Raw genomic sequence first — 22830 nt, 5'->3', positions numbered from 1 at the left:
ATGACCGACGTTGCTGAAACAGCCATTCAAACATCGTGAGATTGAACAACACTGCAAACCGTGAGTGAATCCGAAGACCAAGGTGTTGATAAAGTTAGTAAAACTGAAGACGTTGACTGTTGAGACAGTCATTGAAAGTGAACACCAACAGTTTTGAAACAGACCATGAAATTGATGACCGACACCACTGCAACAGCCATTGAAAGTGAAGGCCAACACTGTGTAAACATCGTGAGATTGAACAACGCTGCAAACCGTTAGTGAAACCGAAGACCAAGGTGTTGATAAAGTTAGTAAAACTGAAGACGTACTCTGTCTAGACAGACATTGAAATTGAAAACCAACAGTGTTGAGACAGTCAGTGAAAGTAAAGGCCAATAGTGTTGAAACAGCCAATAAAAGTGAAGACCAACGGTGTACAAGCGAACAGTAAACTTAACGACCAACAGTGTTGAAACTGCCAGTGAAACTTCAGACCAATAGTTTAGAAACATACAGTGATGTCAATGACCAACAGTGTTAAAACAGACAGTGAAATTGAAGACTTAAACTGGTGAGAAATTCAGTGATATTGAAGATCAACACCGTGAACTTGATGACTCACTCTATTGAAAGAGTAATTCAAAGTGAAATCCAGTTGTGTTATAAGAGAAACTGTTGAAATACGCAGTCAAGTTAAAGACTATCATTGTTCAAAACAGATATTGAAACAACTGAAAATCAGCACTGCTGAAGCTGACCGTGAAATTAATGATCTTCGCTGTTAAAAGTGGAGTGAAACTGAAGAACAGTTTTGAAACAGACCATGAAATTGATGACCGACGTTACTGAAACAGCCATTGAAACATCGTGAGATTGAACAACACTGCAAACCGTTAGTGAAACCGAAGACCAAGGTGTTGATAAAGTTAGTAAAACTGAAGACGTTGACTGTTGAGACAGTCATTGAAAGTGAACACCAACAGTTTTGAAACAGACCATGAAATTGATGACCGACACCACTGCAACAGCCATTGAAAGTGAAGGCCAACACTGTGTAAACATCGTGAGATTGAACAACGCTGCAAACCGTTAGTGAAACCGAAGACCAAGGTGTTGATAAAGTTAGTAAAACTGAAGACGTTGACTGTTGAGACAGTCATTGAAAGTGAACACCAACAGTTTTGAAACAGACCATGAAATAGATGATGACCACTGACACCATTGAAACTGACCAACTGTGTTGAAAGCCATTGAACAAAGTAAACTGTGTTAGTGAAATTGAAGACAACTGTTGAGACAGTCATTGCAACACCAACAGTTTTGTGAAACCAGCCATTGAAAGTGAAAACACTGTGTAAAGGTGTTGAACAACGTGCAAACCGTTAGTGTAAGGTGTTGATGAAGAGTAAAACTGAACTGTGACTGTTGAGACAGTCATTGAAAGTGAACACCAACAGTTTTGAAACAGACCATGAAATTGATGACCGACACTACTGCAACAGCCATTGAAAGTGAAGGCCAACACTGTATAAACATCGTGAGATTGAACAACGCTGCAAACCGTTAGTGAAACCGAAGACCAAGGTGTTGATAAAGTTAGTAAAACTGAAGACGTTGACTGTTGAGACAGTCATTGAAAGTGAAGACCAACACTGTTGAAGCATAGTGAAATTGAACAAAACTGTGCAAACCGTCAGTGAAACCGAAGACCAAGGTGTTGATAAAGTTAGTAAAACTGAAGACGTACTCTGTCTAGACAGACATTGAAATTGAAAACCAACAGTGTTGAGACAGTCAGTGAAAGTAAAGGCCAATAGTGTTGAAACAGCCAATAAAAGTGAAGACCAACGGTGTACAAGCGAACAGTAAACTTAACGACCAACAGTGTTGAAACTGCCAGTGAAACTTCAGACCAATAGTTTAGAAACATACAGTGATGTCAATGACCAACAGTGTGAAAACAGACAGTGAAATTGAAGACTTAAACTGGTGAGAAATTCAGTGATATTGAAGATCAACACCGTGAACTTGATGACTCACTCTATTGAAAGAGTAATTCAAAGTGAAATCCAGTTGTGTTATAAGAGAAACTGTTGAAATACGCAGTCAAGTTAAAGACTATCATTGTTCAAAAACAGATATTGAAACAACTGAAAATCAGCACTGCTGAAGCTGACCGTGAAATTGATGATCTTCACTGTTAAAAGTGGAGTGAAACTGAAGAACAGTTTTGAAAAACATGACCACGTTACTGAAACAGAAATTGATGACCGACGTTACTGAAACAGCCATTGAAACATCGTGAGATTGAACAACACTGCAAACCGTAGTGAAGACCAAACTGTTGAACAAAAGTGAAACCGAAGACCAAGGTGTTGATAAAGTTAGTAAAACTGAAGACGTACTCTGTCTAGACAGACATTGAAATTGAAAACCAACAGTGTTGAGACAGTCAGTGAAAGTAAAGGCCAATAGTGTTGAAACAGCCAATAAAAGTGAAGACCAACGGTGTACAAGCGAACAGTAAACTTAACGACCAACAGTGTTGAAACTGCCAGTGAAACTTCAGACCAATAGTTTAGAAACATACAGTGATGTCAATGACCAACAGTGTGAAAACAGACAGTGAAATTGAAGACTTAAACTGGTGAGAAATTCAGTGATATTGAAGATCAACACCGTGAACTTGATGACTCACTCTATTGAAAGAGTAATTCAAAGTGAAATCCAGTTGTGTTATAAGAGAAACTGTTGAAATACGCAGTCAAGTTAAAGACTATCATTGTTCAAAACAGATATTGAAACAACTGAAAATCAGCACTGCTGAAGCTGACCGTGAAATTGATGATCTTCGCTGTTAAAAGTGGAGTGAAACTGAAGAACAGTTTTGAAACAGACCATGAAATTGATGACCGACGTTACTGAAACAGCCATTGAAACATCGTGAGATTGAACAACACTGCAAACCGTTAGTGAAACCGAAGACCAAGGTGTTGATAAAGTTAGTAAAACTGAAGACGTTGACTGTTGAGACAGTCATTGAAAGTGAACACCAACAGTTTTGAAACAGACCATGAAATTGATGACCGACACTACTGCAACAGCCATTGAAAGTGAAGGCCAACACTGTGTAAACATCGTGAGATTGAACAACGCTGCAAACCGTTAGTGAAACCGTAAAACTGAAGACGTTGAAGACCGAAGACCAAGGTGTTGAGTAAAGTTAGTAAAACTGAAGACGTACTCTGTCTAGACAGACATTGAAATTGAAAACCAACAGTGTTGAGACAGTCAGTGAAAGTAAAGGCCAATAGTGTTGAAACAGCCAATAAAAGTGAAGACCAACGGTGTACAAGCGAACAGTAAACTTAACGACCAACAGTGTTGAAACTGCCAGTGAAACTTCAGACCAATAGTTTAGAAACATACAGTGATGTCAATGACCAACAGTGTGAAAACAGACAGTGAAATTGAAGACTTAAACTGGTGAGAAATTCAGTGATATTGAAGATCAACACCGTGAACTTGATGACTCACTCTATTGAAAGAGTAATTCAAAGTGAAATCCAGTTGTGTTATAAGAGAAACTGTTGAAATACGCAGTCAAGTTAAAGACTATAATTGTTCAAAAACAGATATTGAAACAACTGAAAATCAGCACTGCTGAAGCTGACCGTGAAATTAATGATCTTCGCTGTTAAAAGTGGAGTGAAACTGAAGAACAGTTTTGAAACATACCATGAAATTGATGACCGACATTACTGAAACAGCCATTGAAACATCGTGAGATTGAACAACACTGCAAACCGTCAGTGAAACCGAAGACCAAGGTGTTGATAAAGTTAGTAAAACTGAAGACGTTGACTGTTGAGACAGTCATTGAAAGTGAACACCAACAGTTTTGAAACAGACCATGAAATTGATGACCGACACCACTGCAACAGCCATTGAAAGTGAAGGCCAACACTGTGTAAACATCGTGAGATTGAACAACGCTGCAAACCGTTAGTGAAACCGAAGACCAAGGTGTTGATAAAGCTAGTAAAACTGAAGACTTTGACTGTTGAGACAGTCATTGAAAGTGAACACCAACAGTTTTGAAACAGACCATGAAATAGATGACCGACACCACTGCAACAGCCCACTGTGTAAACATCGTGAGATTGAACAAACCAAGGTGTTGATAAAGTTGACTGTTGAGACAGTCATTGACAAAGTTGAAGACGTTGACTGTTGAGACACATTATAAACATCGTGAGATTGAACAACGCTGCAAACCGTTAGTGAAACCGAAGACCAAGGTGTTGATAAAGTTAGTAAAACTGAAGACGTTGACTGTTGAGACAGTCATTGAAAGTGAACACCAACAGTTTTGAAACAGACCATGAAATTGATGACCACTGCAACACATTGAAAGTGCCAACACTGTAAACATCGTGAGATTGAACAACGCTGCAAACCGTTAGTGAAACCGAAGACCAAGGTGTTGATAAAGTTAGTAAAACTGAAGACGTTGACTGTTGAGACAGTCATTGAAAGTGAAGACCAACACTGTTGAAGCATAGTGAAATTGAACAAAACTGTGCAAACCGTCAGTGAAACCGAAGACCAAGGTGTTGATAAAGTTAGTAAAACTGAAGACGTACTCTGTCTAGACAGACATTGAAATTGAAAACCAACAGTGTTGAGACAGTCAGTGAAAGTAAAGGCCAATAGTGTTGAAACAGCCAATAAAAGTGAAGACCAACGGTGTACAAGCGAACAGTAAACTTAACGACCAACAGTGTTGAAACTGCCAGTGAAACTTCAGACCAATAGTTTAGAAACATACAGTGATGTCAATGACCAACAGTGTGAAAACAGACAGTGAAATTGAAGACTTAAACTGGTGAGAAATTCAGTGATATTGAAGATCAACACCGTGAACTTGATGACTCACTCTATTGAAAGAGTAATTCAAAGTGAAATCCAGTTGTGTTATAAGAGAAACTGTTGAAATACGCAGTCAAGTTAAAGACTATCATTGTTCAAAAACAGATATTGAAACAACTGAAAATCAGCACTGCTGAAGCTGACCGTGAAATTGATGATCTTCGCTGTTAAAAGTGGAGTGAAACTGAAGAACAGTTTTGAAACAGACCATGAAATTGATGACCGACGTTACTGAAACAGCCATTGAAACATCGTGAGATTGAACAACACTGCAAACCGTTAGTGAAACCGAAGACCAAGGTGTTGATAAAGTTAGTAAAACTGAAGACGTTGACTGTTGAGACAGTCAGACATTGAAAGTGAAACAACACAGTTGAAACATAGTGAGCCAACACTGTGTAAACATTGAACAAACTGTGCAAACCGTCAGTGAAACCGAAGACCAAGGTGTTGATAAAGTTAGTAAAACTGAAGACGTACTCTGTCTAGACAGACATTGAAATTGAAAACCAACAGTGTTGAGACAGTCAGTGAAAGTAAAGGCCAATAGTGTTGAAACAGCCAATAAAAGTGAAGACCAACGGTGTACAAGCGAACAGTAAACTTAACGACCAACAGTGTTGAAACTGCCAGTGAAACTTCAGACCAATAGTTTAGAAACATACAGTGATGTCAATGACCAACAGTGTGAAAACAGACAGTGAAATTGAAGACTTAAACTGGTGAGAAATTCAGTGATATTGAAGATCAACACCGTGAACTTGATGACTCACTCTATTGAAAGAGTAATTCAAAGTGAAATCCAGTTGTGTTATAAGAGAAACTGTTGAAATACGCAGTCAAGTTAAAGACTATCATTGTTCAAAAACAGATATTGAAACAACTGAAAATCAGCACTGCTGAAGCTGACCGTGAAATTGATGATCTTCGCTGTTAAAAGTGGAGTGAAACTGAAGAACAGTTTTGAAACAGACCATGAAATTGATGACCGACGTTACTGAAACAGCCATTGAAACATCGTGAGATTGAACAACACTGCAAACCGTCAGTGAAACCGAAGACCAAGGTGATGATAAAGTTAGTTAATATAAGACGTTGACTGTTGAGACAGTGAACACCAACAGTTTTGAAACAGACCATGAAATTGATGACCGACACTACCAACAGCCATTGAAAGTGAAGGCCAACACTGTATAAACATCGTGAGATTGAACAAACCGTTAGTGAAACCGAAGACCAAGGTGTTGATGTTAGTAAAACCGTTGAGTTGAAACCGAACCAACCAAGGTGTTGATAAAGTTAGTAAAACTGAAGACCAAGGTGACGTACTCTGTCTAGACAGACATTGAAATTGAAAACCAACAGTGTTGAGACAGTCAGTGAAAGTAAAGGCCAATAGTGTTGAAACAGCCAATAAAAGTGAAGACCAACGGTGTACAAGCGAACAGTAAACTTAACGACCAACAGTGTTGAAACTGCCAGTGAAACTTCAGACCAATAGTTTAGAAACATACAGTGATGTCAATGACCAACAGTGTGAAAACAGACAGTGAAATTGAAGACTTAAACTGGTGAGAAATTCAGTGATATTGAAGATCAACACCGTGAACTTGATGACTCACTCTATTGAAAGAGTAATTCAAAGTGAAATCCAGTTGTGTTATAAGAGAAACTGTTGAAATACGCAGTCAAGTTAAAGACTATCATTGTTCAAAAACAGATATTGAAACAACTGAAAATCAGCACTGCTGAAGCTGACCGTGAAATTGATGATCTTCGCTGTTAAAAGTGGAGTGAAACTGAAGAACAGTTTTGAAACAGACCATGAAATTGATGACCGACGTTACTGAAACAGCCATTGAAACATCGTGAGATTGAACAACACTGCAAACCGTTAGTGAAACCGAAGACCAAGGTGTTGATAAAGTTAGTAAAACTGAAGACGTTGACTGTTGAGACAGTCATTGAAAGTGAACACCAACAGTTTTGAAACAGACCATGAAATTGATGACCGACACTACTGCAACAGCCATTGAAAGTGAAGGCCAACACTGTATAAACATCGTGAGATTGAACAACGCTGCAAACCGTTAGTGAAACCGAAGACCAAGGTGTTGATAAAGTTAGTAAAACTGAAGACGTTGACTGTTGAGACAGTCATTGAAAGTGAACACCAACAGTTTTGAAACAGACCATGAAATTGATGACCGACACCACTACATTGAAAGTGAAGGCCAACACTGTATAAACATCGTGAGATTGAACAACGCTGCAAACCGTTAGTGAAACCGAAGACCAAGGTGTTGATAAAGTTGTAAAACTGAAGACGTTGACTGTTGAGACACATTGAAAGTGAACACCAACAGTTTTGAAACAGTGAAATTGATGACCGACAAGCCATTGAAAGTGAAGGCCAACACTGTGTAAACATCGTGAGATTTGCAAACCGTTAGTGAAACCGAAGACCAAGGTGTTGATAAAGTTAGTAAAACTGAAGACGTTGACTGTTGAGACAGTCATTGAAAGTGAAGACCAACACTGTTGAAGCATAGTGAAATTGAACAAAACTGTGCAAACCGTCAGTGAAACCGAAGACCAAGGTGTTGATAAAGTTAGTAAAACTGAAGACGTACTCTGTCTAGACAGACATTGAAATTGAAAACCAACAGTGTTGAGACAGTCAGTGAAAGTAAAGGCCAATAGTGTTGAAACAGCCAATAAAAGTGAAGACCAACGGTGTACAAGCGAACAGTAAACTTAACGACCAACAGTGTTGAAACTGCCAGTGAAACTTCAGACCAATAGTTTAGAAACATACAGTGATGTCAATGACCAACAGTGTGAAAACAGACAGTGAAATTGAAGACTTAAACTGGTGAGAAATTCAGTGATATTGAAGATCAACACCGTGAACTTGATGACTCACTCTATTGAAAGAGTAATTCAAAGTGAAATCCAGTTGTGTTATAAGAGAAACTGTTGAAATACGCAGTCAAGTTAAAGACTATAATTGTTCAAAAACAGATATTGAAACAACTGAAAATCAGCACTGCTGAAGCTGACCGTGAAATTGATGATCTTCGCTGTTAAAAGTGGAGTGAAACTGAAGAACAGTTTTGAAACAGACCATGAAATTGATGACCGACGTTACTGAAACAGCCATTGAAACATCGTGAGATTGAACAACACTGCAAACCGTTAGTGAAACCGAAGACCAAGGTGTTGATAAAGTTAGTAAAACTGAAAAACTGAAGACGTTGACTGTTGAGACAGTCATTGAAAGTGAACACTGTATAAACAACAGTTTTGAAACAGACCATGAAATTGATGACCGACGTTGACTACAGACAGCCATTGAAAGTGAAGACCAACACTGTGTAAACATAGTGAGATTGAACAAAACGCTGCAAACCGTTAGTGAAACCGAAGACCAAGGTGTTGATAAAGTTAGTAAAACTGAAGACGTACTCTGTCTAGACAGACATTGAAATTGAAAACCAACAGTGTTGAGACAGTCAGTGAAAGTAAAGGCCAATAGTGTTGAAACAGCCAATAAAAGTGAAGACCAACGGTGTACAAGCGAACAGTAAACTTAACGACCAACAGTGTTGAAACTGCCAGTGAAACTTCAGACCAATAGTTTAGAAACATACAGTGATGTCAATGACCAACAGTGTGAAAACAGACAGTGAAATTGAAGACTTAAACTGGTGAGAAATTCAGTGATATTGAAGATCAACACCGTGAACTTGATGACTCACTCTATTGAAAGAGTAATTCAAAGTGAAATCCAGTTGTGTTATAAGAGAAACTGTTGAAATACGCAGTCAAGTTAAAGACTATCATTGTTCAAAAACAGATATTGAAACAACTGAAAATCAGCACTGCTGAAGCTGACCGTGAAATTGATGATCTTCGCTGTTAAAAGTGGAGTGAAACTGAAGAACAGTTTTGAAACAGACCATGAAATTGATGACCGACGTTACTGAAACAGCCATTGAAACATCGTGAGATTGAACAACACTGCAAACCGTTAGTGAAACCGAAGACCAAGGTGTTGATAAAGTTAGTAAAACTGAAGACGTTGACTGTTGAGACAGTCATTGAAAGTGAACACCAACAGTTTTGAAACAGACCATGAAATTGATGACCGACACTACTGCAACAGCCATTGAAAGTGAAGGCCAACACTGTATAAACATCGTGAGATTGAACAACGCTGCAAACCGTTAGTGAAACCGAAGACCAAGGTGTTGATAAAGTTAGTAAAACTGAAGACGTTGACTGTTGAGACAGTCATTGAAAGTGAAGACCAACACTGTTGAAGCATAGTGAAATTGAACAAAACTGTGCAAACCGTCAGTGAAACCGAAGACCAAGGTGTTGATAAAGTTAGTAAAACTGAAGACGTACTCTGTCTAGACAGACATTGAAATTGAAAACCAACAGTGTTGAGACAGTCAGTGAAAGTAAAGGCCAATAGTGTTGAAACAGCCAATAAAAGTGAAGACCAACGGTGTACAAGCGAACAGTAAACTTAACGACCAACAGTGTTGAAACTGCCAGTGAAACTTCAGACCAATAGTTTAGAAACATACAGTGATGTCAATGACCAACAGTGTGAAAACAGACAGTGAAATTGAAGACTTAAACTGGTGAGAAATTCAGTGATATTGAAGATCAACACCGTGAACTTGATGACTCACTCTATTGAAAGAGTAATTCAAAGTGAAATCCAGTTGTGTTATAAGAGAAACTGTTGAAATACGCAGTCAAGTTAAAGACTATCATTGTTCAAAACAGATATTGAAACAACTGAAAATCAGCACTGCTGAAGCTGACCGTGAAATTGATGATCTTCGCTGTTAAAAGTGGAGTGAAACTGAAGAACAGTTTTGAAACAGACCATGAAATTGATGACCGACGTTACTGAAACAGCCATTGAAACATCGTGAGATTGAACAACACTGCAAACCGTTAGTGAAACCGAAGACCAAGGTTTTGATAAAGTTAGTAAAACTGAAGACGTTGACTGTTGAGACCGTCATTAAAAGTGAAGACCAACACTGTTGAAGCATAGTGAAATTGAACAAAACTGTGCAAACCGTTAGTGAAACCGAAGACCAAGGTGTTGATAAAGTTAGTAAAACTGAAGACGTACTCTGTCTAGACAGACATTGAAATTGAAAACCAACAGTGTTGAGACAGTCAGTGAAAGTAAAGGCCAATAGTGTTGAAACAGCCAATAAAAGTGAAGACCAACGGTGTACAAGCGAACAGTAAACTTAACGACCAACAGTGTTGAAACTGCCAGTGAAACTTCAGACCAATAGTTTAGAAACATACAGTGATGTCAATGACCAACAGTGTGAAAACAGACAGTGAAATTGAAGACTTAAACTGGTGAGAAATTCAGTGATATTGAAGATCAACACCGTGAACTTGATGACTCACTCTATTGAAAGAGTAATTCAAAGTGAAATCCAGTTGTGTTATAAGAGAAACTGTTGAAATACGCAGTCAAGTTAAAGACTATCATTGTTCAAAACAGATATTGAAACAACTGAAAATCAGCACTGCTGAAGCTGACCGTGAAATTGATGATCTTCGCTGTTAAAAGTGGAGTGAAACTGAAGAACAGTTTTGAAACAGACCATGAAATTGATGACCGACGTTACTGAAACAGCCATTGAAACATCGTGAGATTGAACAACACTGCAAACCGTTAGTGAAACCGAAGACCAAGGTGTTGATAAAGTTAGTAAAACTGAAGACGTTGACTGTTGAGACAGTCATTGAAAGTGAACACCAACAGTTTTGAAACAGACCATGAAATTGATGACCGACACTACTGCAACAGCCATTGAAAGTGAAGGCCAACTGTAAACATCGTGAGATTGAAAACGTGCAAACCGTTAGTGAAACCGAAGACCAAGGTGTTGATAAAGTTAGTAAAACTGAAGACGTACTCTGTCTAGACAGACATTGAAATTGAAGACCAACAGTGTTGAGACAGTCAGTGAAAGTAAAGGCCAATAGTGTTGAAACAGCCAATAAAAGTGAAGAACAACGGTGTACAAGCGAACAGTAAACTTAACGACCAACAGTGTTGAAACTGCCAGTGAAACTTCAGACCAATAGTTTAGAAACACACAGTGATGTGAATGACCAACAGTGTGAAAACAGACAGTGAAATTGAAGACTTAAACTGGTGAGAAATTCAGTGATATTGAAGATCAACACCGTGAACTTGATGACTCACTCTATTGAAAGAGTAATTCAAAGTGAAATCCAGTTGTGTTATAAGAGAAACTGTTGAAATACGCAGTCAAGTTAAAGACTATCATTGTTCAAAAACAGATATTGAAACAACTGAAAATCAGCCTCCTGAAGCTGACCGTGAAATTGATGATCTCCGCTGTTAAAAGTGGAGTTTAACTGAAGAACAGTTTTGAAACAGACCAAGAAATTGATGACCGACGTTACTGAAACAGCCATTGAAACATCGTGAGATTGAACAACACTGCAAACCGTTAGTGAAACCGAAGACCAAGGTGTTGATAAAGTTAGTTAATTTGAAGACGTTGACTGTTGAGACAGTCATTGAAAGTGAAAACCAACAGTTTTCAAACAGACCATGAAATTGATGACCGACACTACTGCAACAGCCATTGAAAGTGAAGGCCAACACACATGTGAGATTGAACAAAATTGAAACCGAAGACCAAGGTGTTGATGCAAACCGTTGAGACAGTGAAACCGAAGACCAAGGTGTTGATAAAGTTAGTAAAACTGAAGACGTACTCTGTAGTAAAACTGAAGACGTACTCTGTCTAGACAGACATTGAAATTGAAAACCAACAGTGTTGAGACAGTCAGTGAAAGTAAAGGCCAATAGTGTTGAAACAGCCAATAAAAGTGAAGACCAACGGTGTACAAGCGAACAGTAAACTTAACGACCAACAGTGTTGAAACTGCCAGTGAAACTTCAGACCAATAGTTTAGAAACATACAGTGATGTCAATGACCAACAGTGTGAAAACAGACAGTGAAATTGAAGACTTAAACTGGTGAGAAATTCAGTGATATTGAAGATCAACACCGTGAACTTGATGACTCACTCTATTGAAAGAGTAATTCAAAGTGAAATCCAGTTGTGTTATAAGAGAAACTGTTGAAATACGCAGTCAAGTTAAAGACTATCATTGTTCAAAAACAGATATTGAAACAACTGAAAATCAGCACTGCTGAAGCTGACCGTGAAATTGATGATCTTCGCTGTTAAAAGTGGAGTGAAACTGAAGAACAGTTTTGAAACAGACCATGAAATTGATGACCGACGTTACTGAAACAGCCATTGAAACATCGTGAGATTGAACAACACTGCAAACCGTTAGTGAAACCGAAGACCAAGGTGTTGATAAAGTTAGTAAAACTGAAGACGTTGACTGTTGAGACAGTCATTGAAAGTGAACACCAACAGTTTTGAAACAGACCATGAAATTGATGACCGACACTACTGCAACAGCCATTGAAAGTGAAGGCCAACACTGTATAAACATCGTGAGATTGAACAACGCTGCAAACCGTTAGTGAAACCGAAGACCAAGGTGTTGATAAAGTTAGTAAAACTGAAGACGTTGACTGTTGAGACAGTCATTGAAAGTGAAGACCAACACTGTTGAAGCATAGTGAAATTGAACAAAACTGTGCAAACCGTCAGTGAAACCGAAGACCAAGGTGTTGATAAAGTTAGTAAAACTGAAGACGTACTCTGTCTAGACAGACATTGAAATTGAAGACCAACAGTGTTGAGACAGTCAGTGAAAGTAAAGGCCAATAGTGTTGAAACAGCCAATAAAAGTGAAGACCAACGGTGTACAAGCGAACAGTAAACTTAACGACCAACAGTGTTGAAACTGCCAGTGAAACTTCAGACCAATAGTTTAGAAACATACAGTGATGTCAATGACCAACAGTGTGAAAACAGACAGTGAAATTGAAGACTTAAACTGGTGAGAAATTCAGTGATATTGAAGATACACCGTGAACTTGATGACTCACTCTATTGAAAGAGTAATTCAAAGTGAAATCCAGTTGTGTTATAAGAGAAACTGTTGAAATACGCAGTCAAGTTAAAGACTATCATTGTTCAAAAACAGATATTGAAACAACTGAAAATCAGCACTGCTGAAGCTGACCGTGAAATTGATGATCTTCGCTGTTAAAAGTGGAGTGAAACTGAAGAACAGTTTTGAAACAGACCATGAAATTGATGACCGACGTTACTGAAACAGCCATTGAAACATCGTGAGATTGAACAACACTGCAAACCGTTAGTGAAACCGAAGACCAAGGTGTTGATAAAGTTAGTAAAACTGAAGACTGAAACAGCCATTGAAACATCGTGAAAGATTGAACAACACTGCAAACCGTCAGTGAAACCGAAGACCAAGGTGTTGATAAAGTTAGTAAAACTGAAGACGTACTCTGTCTAGACAGACATTGAAATTGAAGACCAACAGTGTTGAGACAGTCAGTGAAAGTAAAGGCCAATAGTGTTGAAACAGCCAATAAAAGTGAAGACCAACGGTGTACAAGCGAACAGTAAACTTAACGACCAACAGTGTTGAAACTGCCAGTGAAACTTCAGACCAATAGTTTAGAAACATACAGTGATGTCAATGACCAACAGTGTGAAAACAGACAGTGAAATTGAAGACTTAAACTGGTGAGAAATTCAGTGATATTGAAGATCAACACCGTGAACTTGATGACTCACTCTATTGAAAGAGTAATTCAAAGTGAAATCCAGTTGTGTTATAAGAGACACTGTTGAAATACGCACTCAAGTTAAAGACTATCATTGTTCAAAAACAGATATTGAAACAACTGAAAATCAGCACTGCTGAAGCTGACCGTGAAATTGATGATCTTCGCTGTTAAAAGTGGAGTGAAACTGAAGAACAGTTTTGAAACAGACCATGAAATTGATGACCGACGTTACTGAAACAGCCATTGAAACATCGTGAGATTGAACAACACTGCAAACCGTTAGTGAAACCGAAGACCAAGGTGTTGATAAAGTTAGTAAAACTGAAGACGTTGACTGTTGAGACAGTCATTGAAAGTGAACACCAACAGTTTTGAAACAGACCATGAAATTGATGACCGACACTACTACAACAGCCATTGAAAGTGAAGGCCAACACTGTATAAACATCGTGAGATTGAACAACGCTGCAAACCGTTAGTGAAACCGAAGACCAAGGTGTTGATAAAGTTAGTAAAACTGAAGACGTACTCTGTCTAGACAGACATTGAAATTGAAAACCAACAGTGTTGAGACAGTCAGTGAAAGTAAAGGCCAATAGTGTTGAAACAGCCAATAGTGTTGAAACAGCCAATAAAAGTGAAGACCAACGGTGTACAAGCGAACAGTAAACTTAACGACCAACAGTGTTGAAACTGCCAGTGAAACTTCAGACCAATAGTTTAGAAACATACAGTGATGTCAATGACCAACAGTGTGAAAACAGACAGTGAAATTGAAGACTTAAACTGGTGAGAAATTCAGTGATATTGAAGATCAACACCGTGAACTTGATGACTCACTCTATTGAAAGAGTAATTCAAAGTGAAATCCAGTTGTGTTATAAGAGAAACTGTTGAAATACGCAGTCAAGTTAAAGACTATCATTGTTCAAAAACAGATATTGAAACAACTGAAAATCAGCACTGCTGAAGCTGACCGTGAAATTGATGATCTTCGCTGTTAAAAGTGGAGTGAAACTGAAGAACAGTTTTGAAACAGACCATGAAATTGATGACCGACGTTACTGAAACAGCCATTGAAACATCGTGAGATTGAACAACACTGCAAACCGTTAGTGAAACCGAAGACCAAGGTGTTGATAAAGTTAGTTAATTTGAAGACGTTGACTGTTGAGACAGTCATTGAAAGTGAACACCAACAGTTTTGAAACAGACCATGAAATTGATGACCGACACTACTGCAACAGCCATTGAAAGTGAAGGCCAACACTGTATAAACATCGTGAGATTGAACAACGCTGCAAACCGTTAGTGAAACCGAAGACCAAGGTGTTGATAAAGTTAGTAAAACTGAAGACGTTGACTGAACCGTCAGTGAAACCGAAGACCAAGGTGTTGATAAAGTTAGTAAAACTGAAGACGTTGACTGTTGAGACAGTCATTGAAAGTGAACACCAACAGTTTTGAAACAGACCATGAAATTGATGACCGACACTACTTCAACAGCCATTGAAAGTGAAGGCCAACACTGTGTAAACATCGTGAGATTGAACAACGCTGCAAACCGTTAGTGAAACCGAAGACCAAGGTGTTGATAAAGTTAGTAAAACTGAAGACGTTGACTGTTGAGACAGTCATTGAAAGTGAAGACCAACACTGTTGAAGCATAGTGATATTGAACAAAACTGTGCAAAGAGTCAGTGAAACCTAAGACCAAGGTGTTGATAAAGTTACTAAAACTGAAGACGTACACTGTCTAGGCAGACATTGAAATTGAAGTCCAACAGTGTTGAGACAGTCAGTGAATGTAAAGGCCAATAGTGTTGAAACAGCCAATAAAAGTGAAGACCAACGGTGTACAAGCGAACAGTAAACTTAACGACCAACAGTGTTGAAACTGCCAGTGAAACTTCATACCAATAGTTTAGAAACATACTGTGATGTCAATGACCAACAGTTTGAAAACAGACAGTGAAATTGAAGACTTATACTGGTGATAAATTCAATGATATTGAAGATCAACCCCGTGATCTTGATGACTCACTCTATTGAAAGAGTAATTCAAAGTGAAATCCAGTTGTGTTGTGAGAGAAACTGTTGAAATACGCAGTCAAGTTAAAGACTATCATTTTTCAAAAACAGATATTGAAACAAATGAAAATCAGCACTGCTGAAGCTGACCTTGAAATTGATGATCTTCGCTGTTAAATGTGGAGTGAAACTGAAGAACACTTTTGAAACAGACCATGAAATTGATGACCGACGTTACCGAAACAGCCATTGAAACATCGTAAGATTGAACAACACTGCAAACCGTCAGTGAAACCAAAGACCAAGGTATTGATAAAGTTAGTAAAACTGAAGACGTACTCTTACTAGACAGACATTGAAATTGAAGACCAACAGTGTTGAGACAGTCAGTGAAAGTAAAGGCCAATAGTGTTGAAACAGCCAATAAAAGTGAAGACCAACGGTGTACAAGCGAACAGTAAACTTAACGACCAACAGTGTTGAAACTGCCAGTGAAACTTCAGACCAATAGTTTAGAAACATACTGTGATGTCAATGACCAACAGTGTGAAAACAGACAGTGAAATTGAAGACTTAAACTGGTGAGAAATTCAGTGATATTGAAGATCAACACCGTGAACTTGATGACTCACTCTATTGAAAGAGTAATTCAAAGTGAAATCCAGTTGTGTTATAAGAGACACTGTTGAAATACGCAGTCAAGTTAAAGACTATCATTGTTCAAAAACAGATATTGAAACAACTGAAAATCAGCACTGCTGAAGCTGACCGTGAAATTGATGATCTTCGCTGTTAAAATTGGAGTGAAACTGAAGAACAGTTTTGAAACAGACCATGAAATTGATGACCGACGTTACTGAAACAGCCATTGAAACATCGTGAGATTGAACAACACTGCAAACCGTTAGTGAAACCGAAGACCAAGGTGTTGATAAAGTTAGAAAAACTGAAGACGTTGACTGTTGAGACAGTCATTGAAAGTGAACACCAACAGTTTTGAAACAGACCATGAAATTGATGACCGCCACTACTACAACAGCCATTGAAAGTGAAGGCCAACACTGGGTAAACATCGTGAGATTGAAAAACGCTGCAAACCGTTAGTGAAACCGAAGAACAAGGTGTTGATAAAGTTAGTAAAACTGAAGACGTTGACTGTTGAGACAGTCATTGCAAGTGAACACCTACAGTTTCAAACAGACCATGAAATTGATGACCGACATTGATGACCGACAGCACTGCAACAGCCATTGAAGAGACAGACATTGAAAGTGAAGACCAACACTGTTGAAGCATAGTGATATTGAACAAAACTGTGCAAAGAGTCAGTGAAACCTAAGACCAAGGTGTTGATAAAGTTACTAAAACTGAAGACGTACACTGTCTAGGCAGACATTGAAATTGAAGTCCAACAGTGTTGAGACAGTCAGTGAATGTAAAGGCCAATAGTGTTGAAACAGCCAATAAAAGTGAAGACCAACGGTGTACAAGCGAACAGTAAACTTAACGACCAACAGTGTTGAAACTGCCAGTTAATCTTCAGACCAATAGTTTAGAAACATACAGTGATGTCAATGACCAACAGTGTGAAAACAGACAGTGAAATTGAAGACTTAAACTGGTGAGAAATTCAGTGATATTGAAGATCAACACCGTGAACTTGATGACTCACTCTATTGAAAGTGTAATTCAAAGTGAAATCCAGTTGTGTTATAAGAGAAACTGTTGAAATACGCAGTCAAGTTAAAGACTATCATTCTTCAAAAACAGATATTGAAACAACTGAAAATCAGCACTGCTGAAGCTGACCGTGAAATTGATGATCTTCGCTGTTAAAAGTGGAGTGAAACTGAAGAACAGTTTTGAAACAGACCATGAAATTGTTGACCGACGTTACTGAAACAGCCATTGAAACATCGTGAGATTGAACAACACTGCAAACCGTTAGTGAAACCGAACACCAAAGTGTTGATAAAGTTAGAAAAACTGAAGACGTTCACTGTTGAGACAGTCATTGAAAGTGAACACAAACAGTTTTGAAACAGACCATGAAATTGATGACCGACACTACTACAACAGCCATTGAATGTGTAGGTCAACACTGTATAAACATCGTGAGATTGAACAACGCTGGAAACCGTTCGTGAAACCGAAGACCAAGGTGTTGATAAAGTTACTAAAACTGAAGACGTACTCTGTTTAGACAGACATTGCAATTCGAGACCAACAGTGTTGAGACAGTCAGTGAAACTAAATGCCAATAGTGTTGAAACAGCCAATAAAAGTGAAGACCAACGGTGCACAAGCGAACAGTAAACTTAACGACCAACAGTGTTGAAACTGCCAGTGAAACTTCAGATCAATAGTTTAGAAACATACAGTGATGTCAATGACCAACAGTGTGAAAACAGACAGTGAAATTGAAAACTTATACTGGTGAGAAATTCAATGATATTGAAGATCAACACCGTGAACTTGATGAGTCACTCTATTGAAAGAGTAATTCAAAGTGAAATCCAGTTGTGTTATAAGAGACACTGTTCAATACGTACTCAAGTTAAAGACTGTCATTGTTGAAAAACAGATATTGAAACAATTGAAAATCAGCACTGCTGAAGCTGACCGTGAAATTGATGACCGACGTTACTGAAACAGCCATTGAAACATCGTGAGATTGAACAACACTGCAAACCTTTAGTGTAACCGAAGACCAAAGTGTTGATAAAGTTAGAAAAACTGAAGACGTTGACTGTTGAGACAGTCATTGAAAGTGAACACAAACTGTTTTGAAACAGACCATGAAATTGATGACCGACACTACTACAACAGCCATTGAATGTGTAGGTCAACACTGTATAAACATCGTGAGATTGAACAACGCTGGAAACCGTTAGTGAAACCGACGACCAAGATGTTGATAAATTTACTAAAACTGAAGACGTTGACTGTTGAGACAGTCATTGAAAGTGAAGACCAACGTTTTTGAAGCATAGTGAAATTGAACAAAACTGTGCAAACCGTCAGTGAAACCGAAGACCAAGGTGTTGATAAAGTTAGTAAAACTGAAGACGTACTCACAAGTTTTTTTATACTGACATTTGACATGTAAATAAAAGAGAGTTTATTTGTTTAACAATTAAGCACATTCAACTCCTTTACTCACTCGAGAAAACAATTGTAGGTCATCAAATTATCTGGTTATAAATCAATTTATTCTTCTAGGTAACCAAAAATTCGACATATAAGTATATTTTTTCATTTTGTATAATTATGACCATAAAATTCGCAAAACCACAAAAATTACAAAGGGTCATTTTATACATAGTCCTTTCTACTTTGAGAGGCCCAGCATGGCCAAGCGTGTTAAGGAGCTTGACTCGTAATCTGAGGGTCTCGGGTTCGCATCCCAGTCGCGCCCAACATGCTCGCCCCTTTTAGCTGTGGGGACGTTATAATGTGACAGTTAATCCCACTATTCGTTAGTAAAAGAGTAGCCCAAGAGTTGGCGGTGGGTGGTGATGACCAGTTGCCTCGAATTAATACGCTCGAGTTAATTTTGATAAAAGTTTAACGATGCAAATAGAAGGCCTCATTAACTGTTAGAGTGTAAAGTAATTGTGTGAGCAAACTTTTCCAACGCCAATAATAACCCATTATTTATGTTGAGTATTTCATAATATATATGTAAGGCTTTATTGATTAATTTTTGTGTATTATTTAGGGAGATAATCAGTCCATCGTAGCAATAAAAACATGTAGATCAATCTGTTATCCGTTTTAACATTCTTTCGCTTTTTCAGCCGTGGGGGCGTTATAATTTGACAATTAATCCCACTATTCGTTGGTAAAAGAGTAGCCCAAGAGTTGGCGGTGGGTGGCGATGACTAGCTGCCTTCCCTCTAGTCTTACACTGCTAAATTAGGGACGGCTAGCACAGATAGCCCTCGACTAGCTTTGTGCGAAATTCCAAAACAAACAAACAAATAAAAATTCTACTTTGAGTTTTTTCGTCCAACGACAAAACGAAAAGAAGTTCGAGTTACCAACAGAAGGGTAAATTATTATTATAGCGACGTTTATAGGAGAGATAATTGTTATGAATTAATATTCATACTTTGTTAGTTTTATATCTCAGTAACTGATTAAAGCATATTCTAATAAACTATACATCAATACAAAACTATTCTCCTTTTAGAACTTTATTTACAGAATACTGACTGGTGGAAACAAATTTTTTAACGTCTTGGTATTTTTGAAAATGAGTCACGAGTAGCTCAAAATACGGAGGTGTTCGTGATAAACATAGTATTTGCTTAAGCAGCTAATTAATTAAAGTGTTTGTCTCAGGAACATATTATATTGCAATTAAAGTACTTTTACGACCAGACCAATATTCAATGGATAAGTGTCACTAGATTATTTGTTCATTTAAACGTTTTTGATTTACTTTCAAAAGATATTGCTTTTTATCATTTTAAACCCAAAAATTAAAATTTTGCAGGAGATCCCTGAATGTTACCGTGTTAATAAAAGCCCTAACAACAATGTAATAATGGGAACAAAATCCAAGTTTGTCGTTTTTCAATACAATTTTATGAAGAATACATTTTCTTTTTCAGTTACCGTTTGTAAAACATAATGAACTTAATTTATCTTTATAAGCTTGTCTTTGATGAAGTTGATGACTTTGACAAGGAAACGTGACTATCAGCTATTTAAGTAGCACTGCTTTGTTATACACTTCTGATTCACTATTTTCCATGAATATGATACTAATAAAGCCTGATGTACGTATTGAACGAAAAATAAACATGGTTTGGAAGGATGGCGAAAGTCGTTCCTTGTATAGACTTACAGTTACCTTTAATACTCTTTTAGAAGATACTTAAACTAGTCTTAAACAATATACGCAGTTTTATTAATGTGTGTTGACAACGCAACATGATCCGAAGTAACCTGCAACAGGCATCTCCAAAAGAAAGACAGGTAATCGATTCCCCTCTCAACCAGCCCGTAGTTAGTCTAACCGATTAGTGAGATATCTCTATCGTACGTATAACACATGTACAGTCTATAAACATGGAGCATGTTTTCTTGATGGTAGAGAGAAGGCGAATGGTAAAAGGAAGCGAACCATGGAACCTCGAAGGATCATGCAGTTTATGTATTATCATCGTGAAATAAGTAAACGCTAGTCTAATAGTACAGATATTATGCAACAAAAAACGTATTAAAATGAAGAATAAATTGAAGATTTTGAGGAAAATGTCTTGAAACATTTGTTTTTGTTAGGAGGACATGGGATTATACTAATGAGCATTTGGAAATTGTTCTCTTTTTCTTATCCACATTACATGTTATATCTTCTTCTGACACATGCTTCCATTGAAAGCAAATGAAAATAAAGCTCACTTTTAGGCTTAATTTTTATCGCATCTTAAACCAACGACAAGATGTATTTTAAATAACATAATTACAATTAATGTGGAAAGGTCATATCATAAAATGAGATAATAAGGAATGATGAAGGAAATTCGGGAGATTTCACTATTTTGTTATCTCTCTGACTATTTAGTTGTTTACATATGTCCTTAAACGTTCCTCTTTATCTATTCATTCTTATCAATCCTGTCATTCAGAGATCTTCAACACACACTAATTATAAATAATTTTAAATAGAGGTTGAAATATTTTACCGCTTGATTTCAACACTTAAAAAGAAGATAAAGGACATGAATAAGTAGACGTTCTATCGGTAGACGAGAAAGCCATTCAGTTCATTGTGTTCTCGCTGCCTCATTTCTTTTCTCGGCCACCAGTGTACGAGAAGTTGTTAAGCGCTAGTAGCTCTGGGTATCTGAAAAGTTTGTAAAAATATTTTATCATGACGGATCTCAAGTGAAACTTTCTTCCAAAGTTACATTCTGCATAATATTTTTTTAAAAAATTGTATTTCAGTTTGGGACTAGTCCATTATTGTAGTTTATATAAACTAGGTCATTAAAAGATTTAGCATTACTTTGTAATCAACATTTAGGTTTGATATTCGGTTATGAAGTTAACCTATCAGATACTGCTAATGGTAATCAGTGTTTTGGTTCAGTCTTTATTATGAACTGAATCTGTTCGGTATAGTTCACAGCAATCAACATATTGATTCATCCTCTTGTCATGAAGTAAGATGTAGTTTATTGAGAAAGAAAAAAATGCAAAGTCTTAATTTTTTTGAAAATTAAGAAGATCTGGTTACATAATAACCAAAAAGTATCTATTTTGTCATACTGCAAATAATAGAAATAAGTAGGAAAACACACAATATAGATAAGTCGACTTTCACGAATGGCCCGGCATGGCCTAGCGCGTAAGGCGTGCGACTCGTAATCCGAGGGTCGCGGGTTCGCGCCCGCGTCGCGCTAAACATGCTCGCCCTCCCAGCCGTGGGGGTGTATAATGTGACGGTCAATCCCACCATTCGTTGGTAAAGAGTAGCCCAAGAGTTGGCGGTGGGTGGTGATGACTAGCTGCCTTCCCTCTAGTCTTACACTGCTAAATTAGGGACGGCTATCACAGATAGCCCTCGAGTAGCTTTGTGCGAAATTTCCAAACAAACAAACTTTCACGAACACCCCAATTAGATGACGTCATGGATGAATAACTATGTTTTATATTCCAAAATTCATTTAAAGTTCACAAAATCTAGAGTGGTGTGGACACATTTCTAATTTTTAGTTTGTTTGTTTTTATTTATGCACAAAGCTATCTATGCTCTCGAGTATCAAAACCTGTTTATCTGTGTTATTAGTACGCAGACACTTCACTGTGCTCCTGGAAAGCTGTTTAATAATACGAGATATGTGTAACGTTCCTTTTATTTGATTGACAGAAATTTTATTTTCTGAATGAATGAAAGCTTTTATAGAATTTATTGTTATCTATTGTTCAAGAAAATAAACATTGAAAACTTAAACTGTTGTATAGAAATAAATCTGTATTCAATGAAAAATTAAAATATGCCTAAAACGAGATAAGTAATCATAAAATATATTTTAACATTTTTTTCAATGTTGAAAGATCTTTCGTAAATTTTCTATTTTATTTATTTTTCTTAAC

The 22830-nt window shown here is 37.5% G+C and overlaps 1 protein-coding gene and 1 long non-coding RNA gene across 6 annotated transcripts in view; one reads left to right on the top strand and one right to left on the bottom strand.

The window, feature by feature from the left end:
- The window catches only part of LOC143231689 (anoctamin-9-like), a 368893-nt gene that overhangs the window by 115228 nt on the left and 230835 nt on the right, over positions 1-22830 (top strand). The gene's annotated exons all lie outside the window — the stretch shown is intronic.
- The window catches only part of LOC143231704 (uncharacterized), a 390747-nt gene that overhangs the window by 163683 nt on the left and 204234 nt on the right, over positions 1-22830 (bottom strand). The window lies entirely within an intron of this gene.

The sequence above is a fragment of the Tachypleus tridentatus genome, chromosome 1, assembly GCF_004210375.1.
Source record: "Tachypleus tridentatus isolate NWPU-2018 chromosome 1, ASM421037v1, whole genome shotgun sequence".
Lineage (NCBI taxonomy): Eukaryota > Metazoa > Arthropoda > Merostomata > Xiphosura > Limulidae > Tachypleus > Tachypleus tridentatus.
The sequence above is the reverse complement of the archived record's forward strand: the minus strand, read 5'-3'. Positions and strand labels throughout refer to the sequence as shown.